The sequence below is a fragment of the Rhinolophus sinicus genome, linkage group LG12, assembly GCF_036562045.2.
Source record: "Rhinolophus sinicus isolate RSC01 linkage group LG12, ASM3656204v1, whole genome shotgun sequence".
Classification (NCBI taxonomy): domain Eukaryota; kingdom Metazoa; phylum Chordata; class Mammalia; order Chiroptera; family Rhinolophidae; genus Rhinolophus; species Rhinolophus sinicus.
In genome coordinates this window covers 32,500,450-32,518,856 of record NC_133761.1, presented here as the reverse complement: position 1 = coordinate 32,518,856, position 18,407 = coordinate 32,500,450, and the positions used below count along the sequence as shown (strand labels likewise).

At 47.9% G+C, this 18,407-nt stretch overlaps 1 long non-coding RNA gene across 1 annotated transcript; it reads right to left on the bottom strand.

Moving 5' to 3' along the window:
- Positions 1 to 326: 326 nt before the first annotated feature.
- LOC141567820 (uncharacterized) lies at positions 327 to 3,577 on the bottom strand. Its single transcript, XR_012490663.1, has 2 exons — positions 3,164 to 3,577; positions 327 to 1,409 (listed from the first exon to the last, which is right to left on the bottom strand). It is a non-coding gene; the product is annotated as an uncharacterized LOC141567820 (long non-coding RNA).
- Positions 3,578 to 18,407: the final 14,830 nt, after the last annotated feature.

The window sequence follows — 18,407 nt, the reverse complement described above, 5'->3', positions numbered from 1 at the left end:
GAATACTGGCTGGGCTGACCTGACGGGCGTCACTGGAGCTGGCTGGAGCTAATGTGACTCTTGTCAGTGCCTCTTCCCTGCTATGGTGACCACCAATGTTGCAGATGGTGGAGGTCTCTGGGTGTGAGTGGAAGGAGCAGGGCGCCTGCCAACCTGGGATGGGCATGGAGCGCAAGTCAGAAATAACCTGCCCTGAAATAAGGCACTGAAATTTCAGGGTTGTTATCACTGCATAATGTTGCCTGTCCTGACTGATATACCTCCCTTCCCTGGAACAGACAGAGTCCGGTCATGAGTTTTAGAAAAAGATATAAAGATGAAACGTACCGGGTGGCACAGTAAAATTTATTTGTCTTTATGATTTACACATAGTACTTGAACTCACAAAACAACAAACACTGTCAAGATGGACATATGTGGCATAGGAAATGACTGGTCCCCGTTCAATCTCGCAAACGTTCATTCAGCTTAGAAATGAGTTTCTTTTCAATGGTTTTTATCTTTTTTTCAGTCCCTAAGGCTTGCACAGTTCAGTAGAAATGTTTTTGCTATTTTGTTATTGTCAGGCACATGATGTTTACCAATTCCCAGGAAATAAATGAAATCAAGAAAGTCCTGTGACAATTGAACATGCTTTCACAGAAATAAATTTGCTGAGCTTATTAGACTTTCACACAGTTTAGCTATCAGACCTACACATGGAACATTATTAAGAAATTACATTTGTTAGGCTGGCCAGGTGGCTCATGTTTTTGGGGCGCTGTGCTCCTAATGCCCAGGTCGCTGGTTCGATTCCCACATGCGCAAGTGAGCTGTACCCTCTACAGCTGAGATTGTGAACAAGGGCTCTCCCTGGTGGTGGGCAGGCCTGAGCAGGGGGAGATTGCCTTGGGCCAAAAGCCTGTGTGAGCAGCCTTCAGAAACTGACTGCCTGGGGAGGGGGTGTGTGGCGCAAGGCTCATAATAGGAGCCTGGGCCATGGAGCTGTGACCTAGAAAACCAGACTGAGAAACAGCAGCTCGAACTGGAGTGCGGCGGGGGCTGAGGTAGAGAGAAAGGGGGGGGGGGAGAAATTGCATTTGTCTAAGAATTTATTTCTTTTAAATATTTGCCACACATTTTTTGTGCAAGGATTCCATTGATTTCCTTGGTTTTAAACATTATAGCTCTGTCCGACGTAAATACATAGAGTTCCTTTTGTACCGAACATCACGAGTTAAAAAGTTAAAATTTCAGAAGATAGAAATGGAATTATTGCTTCAGTATAAAAAATGCCTGGCTCATCTGGGTACTATTGCTATTATTGCTTTGCTTCTATTGGAAAACTATCCTGGACATCATGGATTGTACCTCATAGTTCCCTGCTTAAGGTATAAGCTGGTTGAACATTATGATCTATGGATACATCCCTTCTGTCGTGCGGGGAGGCCTGCGAGGTCTCTGGTCCTGCTCCCCACATAAGAACGCAGGACATGGTGAGGCCAAAAAGGAACACCCATGGAGCCGTAGATGGGGGAGTCATACCACTATATTCTCGCTGGTGGCTGGGACAGGAGCCATATAATTCTCAACCCTCATTGTTCTGCTTGCAGGCTCAGCCCCCATCTTCTTGCCAGCCCCCATTTTTTTCTGCTAGCCTAGCCACAACAGTTATATTAGTGGCCAATGGCTCACTGGTTACAGCTGATGGCCATGCAATCACAGTTGATGGCCATTTACTACCTGAGCCAGCACGTGTCTATGTGAGGCCGAGAGCCTGGAAACTGCTTTTTGGGGTTCTGTCCCCACACTCCACCCCTTCAGGCTCTCGCCTCAAAATCTACGCGACAAGCGTCTTCCACGAGGGGCCCTGTGCGAGGAGCCTGGGGGTGAATGCAAATCCTGGACACAGCCAGGCTCTCTGGGCACAGCCAGGGTTTCTCAGGGCACCACCAGTACTTCTGCGCACAGCCAGACTTCCTGGGCTTCTTAGGGTAACACCAGTTTCCCCGGGTACAGCCAGGGTTTCTCAGGGCACCACCAGTACTTCTGGTCACAGCCAGACTTCCTGGGCTTCTTAGGGTACCACTAGTTTTCCTGGACACAGCCAGGGTTTCTCAGGGCACCACCAGTACTTCTGGGCACAGCCAGACTTCCTCGGCTTCTTAGGGTACCACTAGTTTCCCCGGGTACAGCCAAGGTTTCTCAGGGCACTGCCATTCTCTCTCTGTGCACAGCCAGGCTTCCTGGGCTCAGCCAGGGCTCTCAGGGCACTGCCAGTCTCTCTGGGCCTCTCAGGGTACTGTGCTGGAACAACAGCGACTCACAATCAAGGTGTTATATATCCCAATGGTGGCCAGCCAAGACACAAAAGTAAATATCCCCCAGTTCCACTACATGGTGGTATGTTCCCAAACAGTCTAGCTGTCCATTAAATTAGCGATGGAAGGCAATTCCCCATAGTCCATAGTCATTCGCCAGGGCTGTCCTGGGGGTGAGGAATGACCTTGACCTCACCCTCATCTCCCATGGAGGATTCAGCAAGCCTTTCCTCCTGGGACAAGTCCCGCATCAGGGCTGCCTGAGCAGGAACTTCCCGGCCCACAGGGTCGCAACGACCTTTGCTTTCTCCGGCCTATGCTGGTTGGGGAACCATCCACATCTTCCCACCCCTCCACGGGGGTCCAGCTCTCCGGCAGCTGCTCATCCTGGTCTTCCTCAGACTCACGCACAAACTGTTCCACCGCACTTCGCAGAGCTTTGGCCGGCACCATACCCTGCTCGCTGCGCCATTTGTCGTGTGGGGAGGCCTGCGAAGTCTCTGGTCCTGCTCCCCACATAAGAACGCAGGACATGGTGAGGCCAAAAAGGAACACCCATGGAGCCATAGATGGGGGAGTCATACCACTATATTTTCACTGTTGGCTGGGTGGAGAAACAGGAAACAGGATCCATATAATTCTCAACCCTCATTGTTCCGCTTGCAGGCTCAGCCACCATCTTCTTGCCAGCCCCCATTTTTTCTGCTAACCTAGCCACAACAGTTATATTAGTGGCCAATGGCTCACTGGTTACAGCTGATGGCCATGCAATCACAGTTGATGGCCATTTACTACCTGAGCCAGCACCTGTCTATGTGAAGCCGAGAGCCTGGAAACTGCTTTTTGGGGTTCTGTCCCCACACCTTCCTTTACCAAAGCTCTCCTGATCCTGTCCTTAAAAAAAAGCGCAAAATGAAAAGCATAAATAAATAAGTTTACCTAAAGGGATATAATAAATAGGCTACTAGATAAGATCAAGAATAGTGTAACATAAAGCCCTTCCGTGCTGTACAATTAAACAATAGCTTTGGATTTTCAAGGTCTCTAAACACAGCCTTCAATTAATAACACAATTTTACTGCTGGTATGCAGCTGACGGGTTTAGAGAAGCATACATTTCTGTTGTTTTCATCATTTAAAAATGAAAACATAATGGATACAGTTGTAAATTGGGCCTTTTGGGAATTTACCTTGGTATGTACCATCATTACTTTTTGACCGTTGCTGAGTTCTAGATACCAATCCTAGGGATTAAAAAGAAATCATAATATTCCTTCAATTCTTAATGGTTTCTTGGTCTCCAGAATAATTTTAGAAACAAAAGGAGAAGAAATTAGACTCAAAAGTTTTGCTGCCTTCTTTTCTTCGCATCCATTGCATCCAGAATGGGTTGCCTTTTGGCAGTGTATCTTTGTCAAAGCTCTTCTATTTCTCGTTCCATCATGGGGTCCAGTGCTTCTAACCGCATCTGTAGTTCTTCTAGACTTCGATTTTTTAACTGGACGCGTGTTGTGCATTGTGGCCTGCGGAGTCTCTGGTCCCGCTCCCCACATAAGAACTCAGGATGTGGTGAGGCCAAAAAGGAACACCCACAGAGCCATAGGTACGGGAGTCATACCACTTTATTCTCGCTGGCGGCTGGGTTGGAGAAACAGGAAGCAAGAGCCACACTGTTCGCAACCCTCACTGCACCAGGCTCAGTCACCATCTTCTTGCTACCCCCATTTTCTGCTAGCGTAGCCACGGAAGCTATATTAGTGGCCAATGGCTCACTGGGTACAGCTGATGGCCAACTAGTCACAGCTGATGGCCATCCAATCACAGTTGATGGCCATTTACTACCTGAGCCAGCACCTTTCCACGTGAGGGTGAGAGCCTGGAAACTGCACTCCTGGCTCCGTCCCCACACTCCAACCCCACAGGCTCTCGCCTCACAATCTACGCGACAAGTGTCTTCCGAGAGGGGCCCTGTGCGAGGAGCCTGGAGGTAAATGCAATATCCTGGGCACAGCCAGTCTCTCTGGGCACAGCCAGCATTTCTCAGGGCAGCACCAATACTTCTGGGCACAGCCAGACTTCCTGGGCTTCTTAGGGTACCACCAATCTCTCCAGGCACAGCCAGAATTCCTGGACTCAGCCAGGGCTCTCAGGGCACTGCCACTCTCTCTGGGCTCATCCAGACTTCCTGGACTCAGCCAGGACTCTCAGGGCACTGCCATTCTCTCTGGGCTCAGCCAGACTTCCTGGACTCAGCCAGGGCCTCTCAGGGCACTGCCACTCTCTCTCTGGGATACAGCCAGGGTTTCTCAGGGCACCACCAGTATTTCTGGGCACAGCCAGAATTCCTGGGCTTCTTAGAGTACCACCAATCTCTCCAGGCACAGCCAGACTTCCTGGACTCAACCAGGGCCTCTCACATATTCTCGATGGCGGCCACTCGAGACACAAAAGCAAACATCCGCCAGTTCCACCACATGGTGGTATGTTCCCAAGCAAAGAGTCAAGTGGTGCATTAAATTAGGGTGGAAGGCAATTCCCCATAGTCCATAGTCATTCGCCAGGGCTGTCCTGGGGGTGAGGGACGACCCTGACCTCACCCTCATCTCCCACGGAGGACTCAGCAAGCGTTTCCTCCTGGGACTACAAGTCCTGCATCAGGGCTGCCTCAGCAAGAACTTCCCAGCTCACAGGGCCTCAACGACCTTCGCTTTCTCCGGCCTATGCTGGTTGGAGAACCATCCACGTCTTCCCACCCCTCCACGGGGTTCAGCTCTCGGGCAGCTGCTCCTCCTGGTCTTCCTGAGACTGATGCTCAAATTGCTCCACTGCCCTTCGGAGAGCTTCGGGCAACGCCATACCCTGCTTACGAAACTGACCTTTTATACGTATAAACTGCTCCAGTACATTCTGGAGAGTTTCAGCCGACACGACACCCTGCTCGCTGCACCATTTGTCATGCAGGGTGGCCTGCGGGGTCTCTGGTCTCATTCCCCACATAAGAACGCAGGATGTGGTGAGGCCAAAAAAGAATACCCAAAGAGCCATAGGTAGGGGAGTCATACTACTATATTCTTGCTGGCGGCTGGGTTGGAGAAACAGGAAGCAGAAGCCACACTGTTCGCAACCCTTACTCTACCAGGCTCAGCCATCATCTTCTTGCTATCCCCCATTTTCTGCAAGCGTAGCCACGGCAGTTATATTAGTGGCCAATGACTCACTGGTGACAGCTGACAGCCAACTAGTCACGGCTGATGGCCATCCAATCACAGTTGATGGCCATTTACTACCCGAGTAAGCACATTTCCACGTGAGGCCAAGAGCCTGGAAACTGCACTCCTGGTTCTCTCCCCACATGGCGGATGCCACCAGCGAGACTATAGTGGTATGACTCCCCTCCCTACCTATGGCTCCGTGGGTGTTCCTTTTTGGCCTAGTCACATCCTGCGTTCTTAGGTGGGGAGCGGGAGCAGAGATGCCGCAGGCCGCCCCGCACGACACTAGGTTTCCTGCCAAGGAGGGGCATGTTGTAATGCCAAGCTGATTTATACTACCTCCTGAGGTAGTAATTGGTATTGAATATTTGGATTTGTTATTTCTACTTATCTTAGTAGTCAAATAATGGAACTACCTGCTAATTCTTGCCTCATTTCAAAGAAAACGATCCGTTAGGCACTTTGGGATAGCAGTAATCTGTACAGGCTGTATGTTATCTACTTGAAGGCTTAACTGCTATTTCTTGTGTGTTTTAACAGCATGACTTGTTACAGAGTTGTGATTTAAAAAATTGAGAACGCCGTGTTTGCGATGTCAGTTTTAACACACATTAACACACTACTGTGCAAGCACTGACACGGCCCGCTGCAGCATTATGTCTGATGACGGCGTCAGCCTCGTGCCTCCACTGAACGAGCAGTAACACTGACGCTCAGGACTCCAGTCTCAAAGGGTGTACCAATTAAATAGAAAAAACTATTTACGCGTCCTTCAGGCACTTCAATTACATATGGAGTGGCAAACACGACACGGGCGTTCGACGCTGGGGACCAGATTTCCTGAGAAAGGCCGGCTTTAGAGTTGTTATTTATCCTTTGCAGGCTTATAGAGCTGGGGCCCATCTTTGCCAGGACCGAGAGCCACCAACCTGCTTTGTAGAAGGAATGGTCATTTATTATCAGAGCCCTCGTGAAACATGAAACAGACACTCCCTGCAGGATTTCCCCTTCCACACTGTCTTGCTCAGCACCACTAACGGGACTGCCACTGCTGACCCCACCAACCCCACCTGGTGCCACCTCCGCACTCCTGTAATAACTTCCTGAGAGTAACTTGGGCACTGGCTAAGCGGAGTGTCCTGGCTGGTTTCGTGTGGATATGGCCGGGACACAGAGAACCTGCCCTTAGCGCCCGGTAGTGACTTAGACTACGAGCCGTTGCAAAGGTCACGGTGAATCTGCGGGAAAGTCACTGGCTAAGTGGGCTCTGCTCCTGCTTTGACATCAACTCTTGTGATCCTAGGCGTTACCACTTGGCCTCTCTGAACCTCACATCCCACCGCTGCCAAATGAGAAGCTTGGATTAGTTTATCCTTACAGCCAAGTTCTTCCCCTCCAAGTAAAGACAGAATTTACCCATGTCCTCACTCCAGCAGTGGGCAGATCCCATAGCCTTAATGTATCTTTAAGCAGAGCAGAGGGACCGACCTTCTATTTGCTTTCGTTTCTCTGTTCAACAGCCAACCACGATAGACAGTTTCAGGGACAACCATACCAGAGAAACTCTTGGGCTGGCATCTGTGCCAGGTGAATTGCATTTTAAAACCACGCAATCAATGAGTGTCTCCTTTGGGCTTTAAGCTATTTACACCTCATCCAAGTTCCTGCTATTAAAAACCATTAGACAGAAGGGAAATCACATTGATCCCTTTTGGCTTCAGGGCTCACTCTTCACCCATTTATGTTTATTCCCTTAGTGAAGCCCCCACCCATTAGCAGATCCCCCACACCTGTTCCCAGAAGGCTGCTGGGCCCCTAATGCTCTGGGGAGCAGTGGCATCTGCATGAGTGCCCTTCTTTGTAGCCTGCACAAGGGCGTGGCACCCTTGTCCCTGGTCTCTTGGTGGCTGAGAGAGGGCACTGTGGACCTATGTGCAGCCCGAAAACTCACACGCGGTTACCACATTGCTTGCATTGCCGCCAAGTGGGGGAGAGTGCGCCTCTGCCCTCCAGCAGGGTACACATGGCTGTTCAAGGATATTTGGGGGCAAGGATGCCTTGCATCTTAGAGAGAAAAACAAACACCTCCTCTTGAGGGAAGACCTTGTGTACTGCACTCACATGGTTATTATGTCCTCTTACCTTTAGGAGGAATTTCAACTAGCATTCTACCCCAGGACCTTTGTGGGTGTTACAGCCAGTTGACACTGTAGATCTGAAAATCTGCAACTTTTCCTCCTTCCATGACCACATTTGTCAATATCATCATCCTCCTGGCTCAATTCTCTCAAGGAAATTAGTGTGTCTGCAGGTGACAAGCCGATGCTCTCAGAAATTAGATATAAACACGGCCTGAAAGACATGACCAAGGGGAAAGAGACACAACAAAGGAGGAAAAGAGAGCAGGTGTGCCTAGGAGCTGGTGCTAGTTTCTGCAGAAGTTCCAGGGGATGGCAAGAAAGAAGCCAGGATAAAGAGGAAAAGACAGTACATAAGGGCAGAAAGAATAAAAGAAAAGGCAGAGAGAAATGAAGGGAGAAAAAATAAATTAGGGAGAATAAGAGAGGGTATGTTTCATGAAGTTAATTTAGGCCTTCTGTTGAATTCACTTTATTTCCAGTCAACATAGCATGGTCGGAGCCAGGGACCTCCTGGGAGGCCACTGTTGCAGGAGTCAACTCCTATCTCTCTCTACCTGACTCCTTCACTGCTCTCCCCCAACAAAGGTTCACCGTCTGTTAGAACAGACATATGCAAACCACTGAACGAACACCTTTTGGATGAAGAGGGCAGTGAGAACACAAGGAAAGGAAAGGTAAATGTTTTCTCTGGAAGATGGGACTTCTGAGTTACCGACAGAAAGAGGACCAGGTGTTGACCAGACACAGGTGGTGGTGGGGATCAGGAACAGAGAGAGGGCAGGGAACGGGAAGACACCTCCATGAACAGGGACCTGCATGAGCAGAGACAAGGAGATCCAAGCAGGCCAACATGTGGGAGGCACATGTGAGTCAGCGTGGCTGAAAATAAGCAGGACACAATCAGAGGAAGGCCATGCATGGAAAAGGCTCGAGCTTCGTTCTGTCACTGGGGTAGAACATCCTGACCACATTCATGCTGTTGGAGCACGACTCTGGCAGCAACTTGGAGGCGTGGGAAGGGCCAGGAGACCTACTTGAGGTCACTGCCATAGCACAGGCCAGATATGAAGTGGGCTGGGGAGGAAGGGGCAGAGCAGGTTGCCAAGGAGAGCAACCAAACAGGACTCTGATGACTGGACGTGGGAATGAGGGAGAGGGAGCCCTGGGATGGCTTCTGGCCTCCTGGCCTGACTGGTGACTAGGTGGATGGTGGATGGTGGTGCCACTCAGAGCGATGGGGAGTAGTTGGCTCCCTCCGTGAGGCTGAGTATTGCTGCTTGAATGTTTGGTGGACACACAGATGGAGGTGTGTGGAAGGCAGAGGGATGCCTGGGACCAGATCATCAGATGAGGGATGCAAGTTGAGACCATGAGTGAGGTGGCCAGGAAGGGCATGGAGAGAAACAGAAGAAAGGAAAGACGGACCCTGAGGAACACCAGAATCTGGAGGGCAGGGAGGAGTGAGGTCCGTGGCCTTGCTTTTCTCCGCTGGCCATTACAGCTGTCATCCTGTTTCTTAGTTTTTTCCTGAAAAATCCCTGGTGGGTGATTTCTGCTAGTGGCTGCAGCTTTCCTCTTCATCCATTTCCTTCTTTTATTTCTGTGATCAGCTCTTGTTCCTACCACTCTTTTCACACTGTTCTCTTGAAGATCACCAGTGCTTTCCTGGTTACTACAGGCTGACTTCAGTAGTCCGTCCTCAGTTCTCAAGTTCCCCCAAATTCTTTGACCCACTGACCGACCTCTAAGTTCTTCGTACTTCTTTTCTCTGGGTTTCCAAAACTACTCGTTGCTGGCTCTCCCAAGGGCTCCAACTCTCCCTCTCCTATCCCCACTGGGTCTTTGTCCCCCTTCTGACCCTCTTCATCATGCATTTTCCCTGAACTTCCATCCTTAGCAGCCTGCGGCACTCTTTACCAAGCCGTAGCTTCAACTAGTGTCCAAAGAAAGGACTCACGTGTCTCCTGTGTGACCGCACGTCACTCCGGAGGCCCATGCACGTTACCCATTGGAAGTCACCCTGTCTAAAACCAAACTTATCACCTTCACTCTAAACTTGCTCTTCCTTGTCTCCATTTCTGTTAATGGGTCACAGAGCCCTCAGCCACTCAGGTTGAAATTTCAGTCATCTCAGAATCCTCTCCATGTATCTGTTCATTGACTCGCCATAGCGGCAGTCACTTCTTGACAACTGACTAATTGCCAAACAGCATAGTAGACATAAGGAAAACATATTTCAAACATATTGCTCACAGCTCCTAAGGAGTATCGACTTTACAACTATTTGATTGTATATTGAAATCATCTGGGAAATTTGAAAATGTAGATTTCTGGGCATCACTCCATCTACAAAATCGAACTCTGGGGGTGGACCCCAGGAAATGGCACTCTTAAAGAGCCCCCAGGTGATTATGCAAGCGGTTTTCAGACCCCTCATAGAGAAACACTGCCTCAGGAACACCCTTGCAGTCCTCTCACTTTCCTCATTCCCACACCCAGTAGGACAGCAGGTTTTATCAGTGCTTTCTTCACAGGACCTCGCACATAGGTCCCTCCGTATCCACTGTAATGGTTTCCACCCCACTTCAGTCTTTGTTAATTCACGTTGTGTTAACAAACCAGGCTCACCCCCTACAATCCATCCTGTTCTGCAACCCCAACCAAGCTCATCTTTCCATTTCCTGTACCTTAGACCTACTGGTGACTACTTTGTCTACTGCTGGTGCTTATGTTGATATCACCACAGACGTGAAGGCTCACAGCTGAGGAAGTGAAAAATCTGCATGGGCCGATTAACGCTAAAAACAGAGAGAAGGGCTCATTTAGGAAGGAGTCGCCTCTCAATGGGAGCAACCAGGGGCAGGTGACAGGGACATAAAAGATTTATAAAAAGTGATCCACAGAGTTGTCAGGAGAAAGGGTGAATGTTGGGTCACCTGGCTTACCACCTGCCCAGGGCTGCCCAATCCTAGTCTTAGACGAATGGCCTCCGAGGACCCTTGGAGTCTGTCCTGCACTGAGTCGTTTCTGCATATCCAGGGCTGTGGTGTGAGGCGGGCAGACGGGGGCAATATGGTAGAAACAGAATTGGGGGTCTCAGGGAGGTGTTTTCCACTCAAAACTTTTTTCGTCGCCTGCATCTCCAGACATTTCAAGAATATGAGCTATTTTCAGACCTACTGTGAAAAGAACTGAGGTATTAGCAGGCAGACACCCATCTAACCATTTCCTAGGAGGAGAGCTGGCACGACTCACTTTTGATCTGTCAGCTTCGTATCGATTTTTCTGGAAACTTTTTGCATCTGCCAGGGCTGACTTATTGAGAGCAGCTGAATTGTTACCCACTGAGTTCAGGGTCAGTTACTACAAAGGCCACCGTCACGGGGTTGTAGTCCACATTTCTTTTTGTGGACACGAGGCTGGAAGGGGGAGAAATCACAGTGCACAGAACCAAGGGTGTCCCTGGGCTTCCTCGCTGCTTGCCTAAGAAAAGACAGATAGCTTTCTTTATGCCGCTCCTGGTATCGAGATTTGGGGAGTGCTCCTGGAATGACGTACTGGTGGGAACCCCACAAGTAATTCTGGGTTCTTTCTCATGGTGGACGAGGTCTTGTCCACTCTGCCCTTTACTCTGCCGGAAACCTGGGAGCCAATGATTTAAGCTGTTGATATATATTACTGTGTAATTTGCCGGTTTTAAAACATGAGATCACTGATTATCCAGTACCTTCTCCATTTTAAAAAACTCTCTCATGTTAAAAAAAATAAAAATTCCAGTCAAAGAAAAATATCCTCCTGACCTTCACATTTACCTGAACTTCCTCCCCTCCGCAACCCATGGGGGTATGTAAATGTGCATCAAAGCTTAAAATCACCTAGGTGCTCTGAGCCCTCACGCTAAGGGCCTGACTTGTGCTGGTATTTCAGGGATGAGCTAGAAGCCTGGAAACCGGGATGTGCAGATGCCACATATTCGGAAAGACTAGCAAGCCGGGCTCAGCAAATAACACAGGAGAGGAACCACGAGGCACAATTAATTTCCCCGAGAGCCATTATTCAGCCAGTGCAAAGCCATTTGCCAGGCCCTGGGCTGAGTGCCACAAGAGTGACTTCTCTGCGTGCCCTGAGCCCCAAATACTTTCAGGTGTGACATTTTGTGAAAAGCCATCTCAAATGGCTCCTAAGGCACAGGTTTGAAATGGCACAGAGGGGTATATATATATATATGTGTGTGTGTGTGTCTGTATCTGTCCATGTGTCTGTGTTTGTCTTTGTGTGTGTATTTGTGTATGTGGGTCCTGTGTGTATCTATGTGAATCTGTATGTGTCTGCTTTGCTGGCTGTTTGTATGCCTGTATGTCTGTCTGTGTTCTACATGTATAGCTAAGTGTCTGTGTATTTGTAAGGGGTGTCTTTGCGCTTGCGTGTCTGTGAGTATGGGGGTGGGAAATTGAAAGGGGGCAGACAGGAAAACGGGGTGGAACCAGCGGCTCTCCAGGCCTCCACTAGACATTGCTTCCAGAGAGAGGCTTTCTCTGCATTCCCCTCAAGTTAAATTACATTTTTCTCCCACCCAATATCTCGCTGTTATGCTTCATAGCACCCAAATGCTTTTCCTTCTTGGCTCTTTTGTAATTTTTCATTTTTGTTTATTGAATGATGTTAGTGTCCCCCACTAATTTGAAGCTCCATGAGTGCAGAGATATTTATCATAAGTGCCTAACTCAGTGCCTGGCACAGACTAAATGCTGACAAATAATAAATGAACCAAGGGCAGAGGGGCCGGGTAAAGCATGGGGCTAGGGCCCTCTCGTTGCGAGTGATGCTAGAGAAAACACGGGTGTTCGGCCGCTGATTTCACCTGCCGCATAACTGAAGCAAGGATTGGGAGGCATCCACAATGGGGTTTCACTGTGAGGACATCCTTAGCAGGCCTCCCGGCTGAAGACCTGTGACACGCTGCTCAGGCAGTGCCACCCATAACAAGATTGGAGGGACAGCCTTCCTGTGACGCACACGTTTCTGAATGAGCTCCAGAACTGAGGAGGGGCTGCCAAGCAAAGCATCGGGTAATGACTAACGCATGACCAGTTTGCGGGTGAACAATATCTAAATGGATCAACAGCTCAGCACCCCATTCCTCTCGGGCAGGGCCCCATGGAGGCCACTCACAGTTAGGCTTTAGAGCAGAGGCACTAGATGTGCTGCCGTTGGGGTGGCAGCATGACTTTGTACTGATGAGAGGGCGGTCTTGCCATGAATGTCTCATTGCTGATCCTCCAGCAAAAACCAAACCCCACAACGGAATCTGAGACTGTCGTTGAAGTGTATCTAACTGCGGCCCCCTAAGCGGCACGCGGCCGACCTGCTGATAGGACCCTGCAGGTCACCGGCTGGACCGCAGATGATGCCAGTAGGGCCCATGCTGGCGTGGGAAGAGGACTCCCGGGTGAACTTGTCGTCTGCCCTGCACTAGCTGTGAGATGTTGGACATGAAATGGCACTTCTCTGGCCTTCAGAGAAGAGGTGACATCTGAGTTGAGGTACAGTGTGAGTAGGGGTGTCAGAAAGAGGCGCACGTGCCCAGGTTTCTGTGGGCAGGACCCGGGAGGTACAGCGGCAGCTGGCATCTGACCCGCCCACTGGGCCAGGACAGAATGGGGGAGGCTGAGGGGAGTGGATGAGAGGCTGCTCTGGGCCCCTTCCAATGATCAGTTAGTGAGATGAGTAATATTATCTTCATGTGGGGGCTGGATAGATCGTCTAAGGCCACCCAACTGGAAAGTGGCAGAGCTGGGATCCAGCCCAGTTCAATCTGGCACCAAAACCAACAGTCATAACCACTGTAGTATAAATTAACACAAACATAGAGGTTTGCTTTAAAGTCACTCAGCAGTTACTGGCTGCATTGATTTGTTCCACCCACATTTCTTAAGCATCTACTATGTGCCACAATGATGAGGAATCTCTTCCTTGACATTTCTCCTCTCTAGACTTCCAGCTCCCCCTCATAGCTCTTGCTTATTATCAAATCTGTTGGACATTCCTGTCATTCCATATATTCCCCAGGTTTTAATCATTGTCCTCCGCTTTCCCCACTTCACTTGGCACGGTCTCCATGGTTCGTTTTTGTCTGCTCTTCTACCTGACAACAAAAGTCTTCATTTCTAGGCCTCCTTCTCTCATCCAGCTCAGAACTCATGTTTCCAACTGCCTCCAAGATGCCTGCTCCTGGGTTCTCATAGGTACCTAAAATTCTACATGTCTAAAACCGAACTCATCCTACCCCTCACATCCACCCCTATTCTCGTGAACTGAATCACTGTTTTGGGCTGGCCTGCGCTGGGGTCATGACTGCTATGCTATCTTTGACACCTCACTCTTTAATGCCCTAATCCATTTAGTTGACCAGCCCCAAGTTCAATAACCTAAACGGTTCTTGGATCTGCCTCTCCTCGCCATTGCCAGTCCCCCGTTGTAATTCAAGCCCTCAGCCCCTTTCCAGGGACCAGCACGAAAGCCTCCGCGTCCCCAGTTCTGCAAGCTCCCAAAGCACCAGATCCAATCCTACCTTAGCCCTCATCTCAGCTCTGAGAGTACAGGCATATTTCTAGTTGAGGCAGGTACCATGTTCCAACCGTGTGAATATTTCTAGCACGTATGTGTCTGGAACCCAGATTCCCTGAGTGTTTGCTGAATGAATGTTAGCACCAGGGACGTTGCCAGAAATGCTAGATTAAACCACCAGGGAGCTTTACTTAAAGTCCTCCACTTCTACCTCACAGTTTTGGGGAAAGAGTAGGAATAACGACAAAGCAGGAATCGGGGTTAAGCTGACTGAGAACGTCTTACCTTTAAACTTCAATTTTGCACTTTAAGAACACTCCAAATGATATCTTTTTCACTACCTTTGTGTGGTGATGAATGCCGGTCCGACACCAGTCCTTGGATTTTGCATGTTAATCATGTAAATAGCAATTTTATAAAAGAAAAACTAGAACTGGTAGCAAAATATATAGTATTGCTCTAACTTTGCATCCAAGTACAGTTTTATTTTCTCCACACATCAATGGAATGAATACCTTATTGTATAAAACACGTTTTAGTATTGGGGTTGGTTCCTTATGATGCAGGCAGCCCTGAGGCTGCTCTGAAAAACATAGATAGCCCTTGTTTTCACACAGATTCCTGTACCGCTGGCCACAGAACTATGGGAACAAAATTTAAAGTGTCTCTTACCTAAAGCAAGAAAAAAAAAAAAGACTATTCCATTTTTCCTATTCTTATGAAGCAGATATGATGCATCAGTCTGTTTTGTGTGAATCAAAGGGTCTAGAACTCGAGAAATGTGACCATGTCACTGCGTAATGACAATAACGAAGCTCATGTCCACTTCTTTAGAAACGGGTACATTCATTCAGGCCTCATAATACAGTGGGATGTAGGGAATACAGCAGAATTTATCACCTGAATGTTCACATTCAATTGGATACTTATTTGTTCAAGGGCAAATAAATGCTTCTCTACATCCCAAAGTACTGGATCCTGAGTAATCTAACTCAGGATTGAGAGATGATACAAATTCACACCTTCTGTGACTATCAGACCTACTCTCATGAAAATAGTTTATTTTGAATTCCTTTCTCTCCTGCATCTTTATTCACTCGCTCGTTTACCTTCCCATCTACCCATCCAATAAACACTGAAGAATATTGGAAACACAGTGACCAACAGAAAAGGCACAATCCATGTCCCCATGGAGACAAGCAAGGATGTTTAGCCCTTAAAATTGGGCTTCTAAGATTTCTTAGCCGTTTGCCTAAATCCAAAAATGAAATCACACTTCTTTTACCTGTTCTTCATGCATTATTCAACACGTGCTTATCAAGCATTGCTTTTTCGGGGCTTGTGCTGGTGTTACAGAGATAAGGAAAACATTGGCACCGCATGGGCCCTCAGGCAGCTTACAGTCAGTGGGAGAGACAGAAGGACAAGTAGATGCTATAATACAATATGGAAAGTCTAGTGATCATGCTCACGTGTGGGCGTCCAGAGGAGGTATCCCTGAGCTGATTTGACGGATGAATAGGAACTGGCCACTTCAGTTTCAGAAGGGGTGGTGGGCGTGACCAGGAAGAGACCGCTTGGAGGAGTATTGAGAGCTGAGAGAGAGAGGGAGGTGGGGCCCTGGCTTTGGAGGGCCGTGTTTGCCTTCTGGAACTTTATCCTGCAGGCGATGAAAGTCCATGGCATTCTGGATTGATTGTGCCAGCTGATGGAGGTGGAGGGAGATTTGAGGAGCAAGCCTGGAGCAGAGAACAGCTTAGGCGCTGTGGCAATTGTCTGGGCAGATGATGATGAAAGCCTGAGGGGCAGTGGACAAAGAATAGAGAAGAGAGCACAGACTCTAGAAATATTTGGAAGCCGGAAGTGGCAGAGGGATGGTGTGGCATAAAAGACAATGACGATTCAAGGACTCCCGGGTTACTAGCATTGGTAACTAGATGGCAGATGAAAGCAGCAACTGGACAGAAAATACAGAGGGAACAGTGTTTGGTCACCTTGAACTTGAGGTATGTGTGTGACATTGAGACAGTCTGGGTATGAAGTTTTAAGGAGTCTGGACTGAAGGCAGGAATTTGGGAGCCATTAGTATATAGGTGTGTACGGAGTTGAGTGTGACGTCATTGACAAATATTGGAAACCCCAAAAAAAGACCTGCAAAAGTCATCCCTACTCTGAGAATATGGATAATGAATATTGATTCATTGACTTGAACATTGATGCTGTACTTTCCAATGGGTGCTTTCAGGGAGTCACTTGTTTCCTTGGTACTGAGAATAGTTGGATTTCTCTGAGCAACAGAGTACGCTTTTAGTTTTTTCCCTAAAGTTTATTTCCCCCTGCTTTATGATTGTAACATAGCTAAATACAACGTATTCATTTTTAAGTTTACAATCCAATGGCTTTTAATATATTCCCCAGGTTACGCCACCATTGCCGCAGTCAATTTTAGAACACCTTTATCATCCCCAAAAGAAGCCCCGTGCCCATTATTTCATTCCTTTTTATTGCCGAACCATAGTCCCTGGTGTGGACGTACCACACTTTATCCATCCATCAGTTGATGAAATCTTTTATCTTATAGACCAGCACCGTCCAGTGGATTCGGAACACAAACCACAAATGTGAGCCACGTACATCATTTAAAATTTTCTGGTAGCTACAGTTTTAACAAAGTAAAGAGAAACCGGTGAAATCAATTTTGATGAGGCATTTTAACCCAACATCCAAAATATTATCATTTAAAATGGTAATCAATATTAAAATTATTGAGATAGTCTGTGTTTTCTTTTGTGCTAAGTCTCGGAAGTACAGTATGCAATTTATACTCACAGCTCATCTCAGTTTGGACTAGCCACATTGGAGTGCTAGGGGCTACCAGATTGGACAGCATAGACAATGTCAACTGCTTCTGGTTTCCTTCTTCACTTTGGATTCTAGGAAGCTTTGGACCAAATTCATGGGAAGCAATTTTTCCATTAATATGATTCATAGCGCCAGATTGGTTCTTTAGTTTAGTTTTCCCTTTGCTTCAGTTTTTGTCAATTGTTCTTAACTTAGGCTACTTTGTTTTACTTTATGCCTCAACATTTGTGAGTTGCCTCAATGAAAGGTCTTTGAGGAGAGAACTGTTGATAAAAGAAGATTAATGTTTCACTCAACATAAATAGCTAGTGAGCTGATTTGAGGAACTGAGTTTAGGCCTATTTCTTTAGACGATGCTGCTAACCTTCAACCCACAATTCTCTGGCACTTTGCTCCAATACCCACCTCAGTAAGCCTCTGCAGAATATCATTCTTCTTAGATGCTACCAGATCACAGAAATGGGTATGGCTGAGTGTGACCAGGAGACATAGGCACCAGGAAATTGGCCAGATATTACTTGGAATTAATTTGTCTCGAAAACATTCCGCGATTTGGTAAAATGAAAACAAAACCAAAAACAAAACAGACCACATAAATTCTGTCACCTCCTAAACTGCAGGATAGAGTGAGCCAGCAAGACAAAGGATCCTCAGTGCGTTTTCTCTAAATGCTTTCATTGTATAACGAACTTACTTAGGGGCCTTAAGTGTTCCAAATATTCCTTCTCATCTCTCTGTCTTTCTATATATTTGCTTTCCCCATAAACCCTTTTCCATCTCCTGCCTTCCCAAGCCTGCGGTCAGTTCAAATAGCCCTTCAGTGACGCCTCCCTCAACTCCTGCTACCACAGGGCTCTGCTCTTATCTTAGGACACTGACCACCCTTGAGTGTCGATGCCCTGCGCCCGGCGATCAACACCAGCTCTCAGCCGGGAGCCATGTCGCCTGCATTTCTGTATTTCCACCCTTAGCATGTAGTTGGTGCTCAATAGATGTTTGTTGGATGAGGAAAGAACGTGCAAGTCGCTGGTACTCACCGGTGGCCAGGCAGCGTGCTAGGGGCTTTGCCCACCTGTCTCATTCACTTTTCACAACCCTCTGAGGCTGTCTTCTCTGTTTGATAAAGAAGGTGAGATTTATGGGGAGGTTAAATAAGTCACCCAAGGTCAGGCAGCAAGTTAGTGGCAGAGCCTCAAAGATACCTACCTTGGAGGAATTCCAATCTGTAAAACATGTAAGGCTTTCTTGTCCTTGTATAACGACCTCAATAACTAAAGAAACGAATTGGGTTCAAATTGTACAGAGTAAGGTAGGCCTTCTCTGCC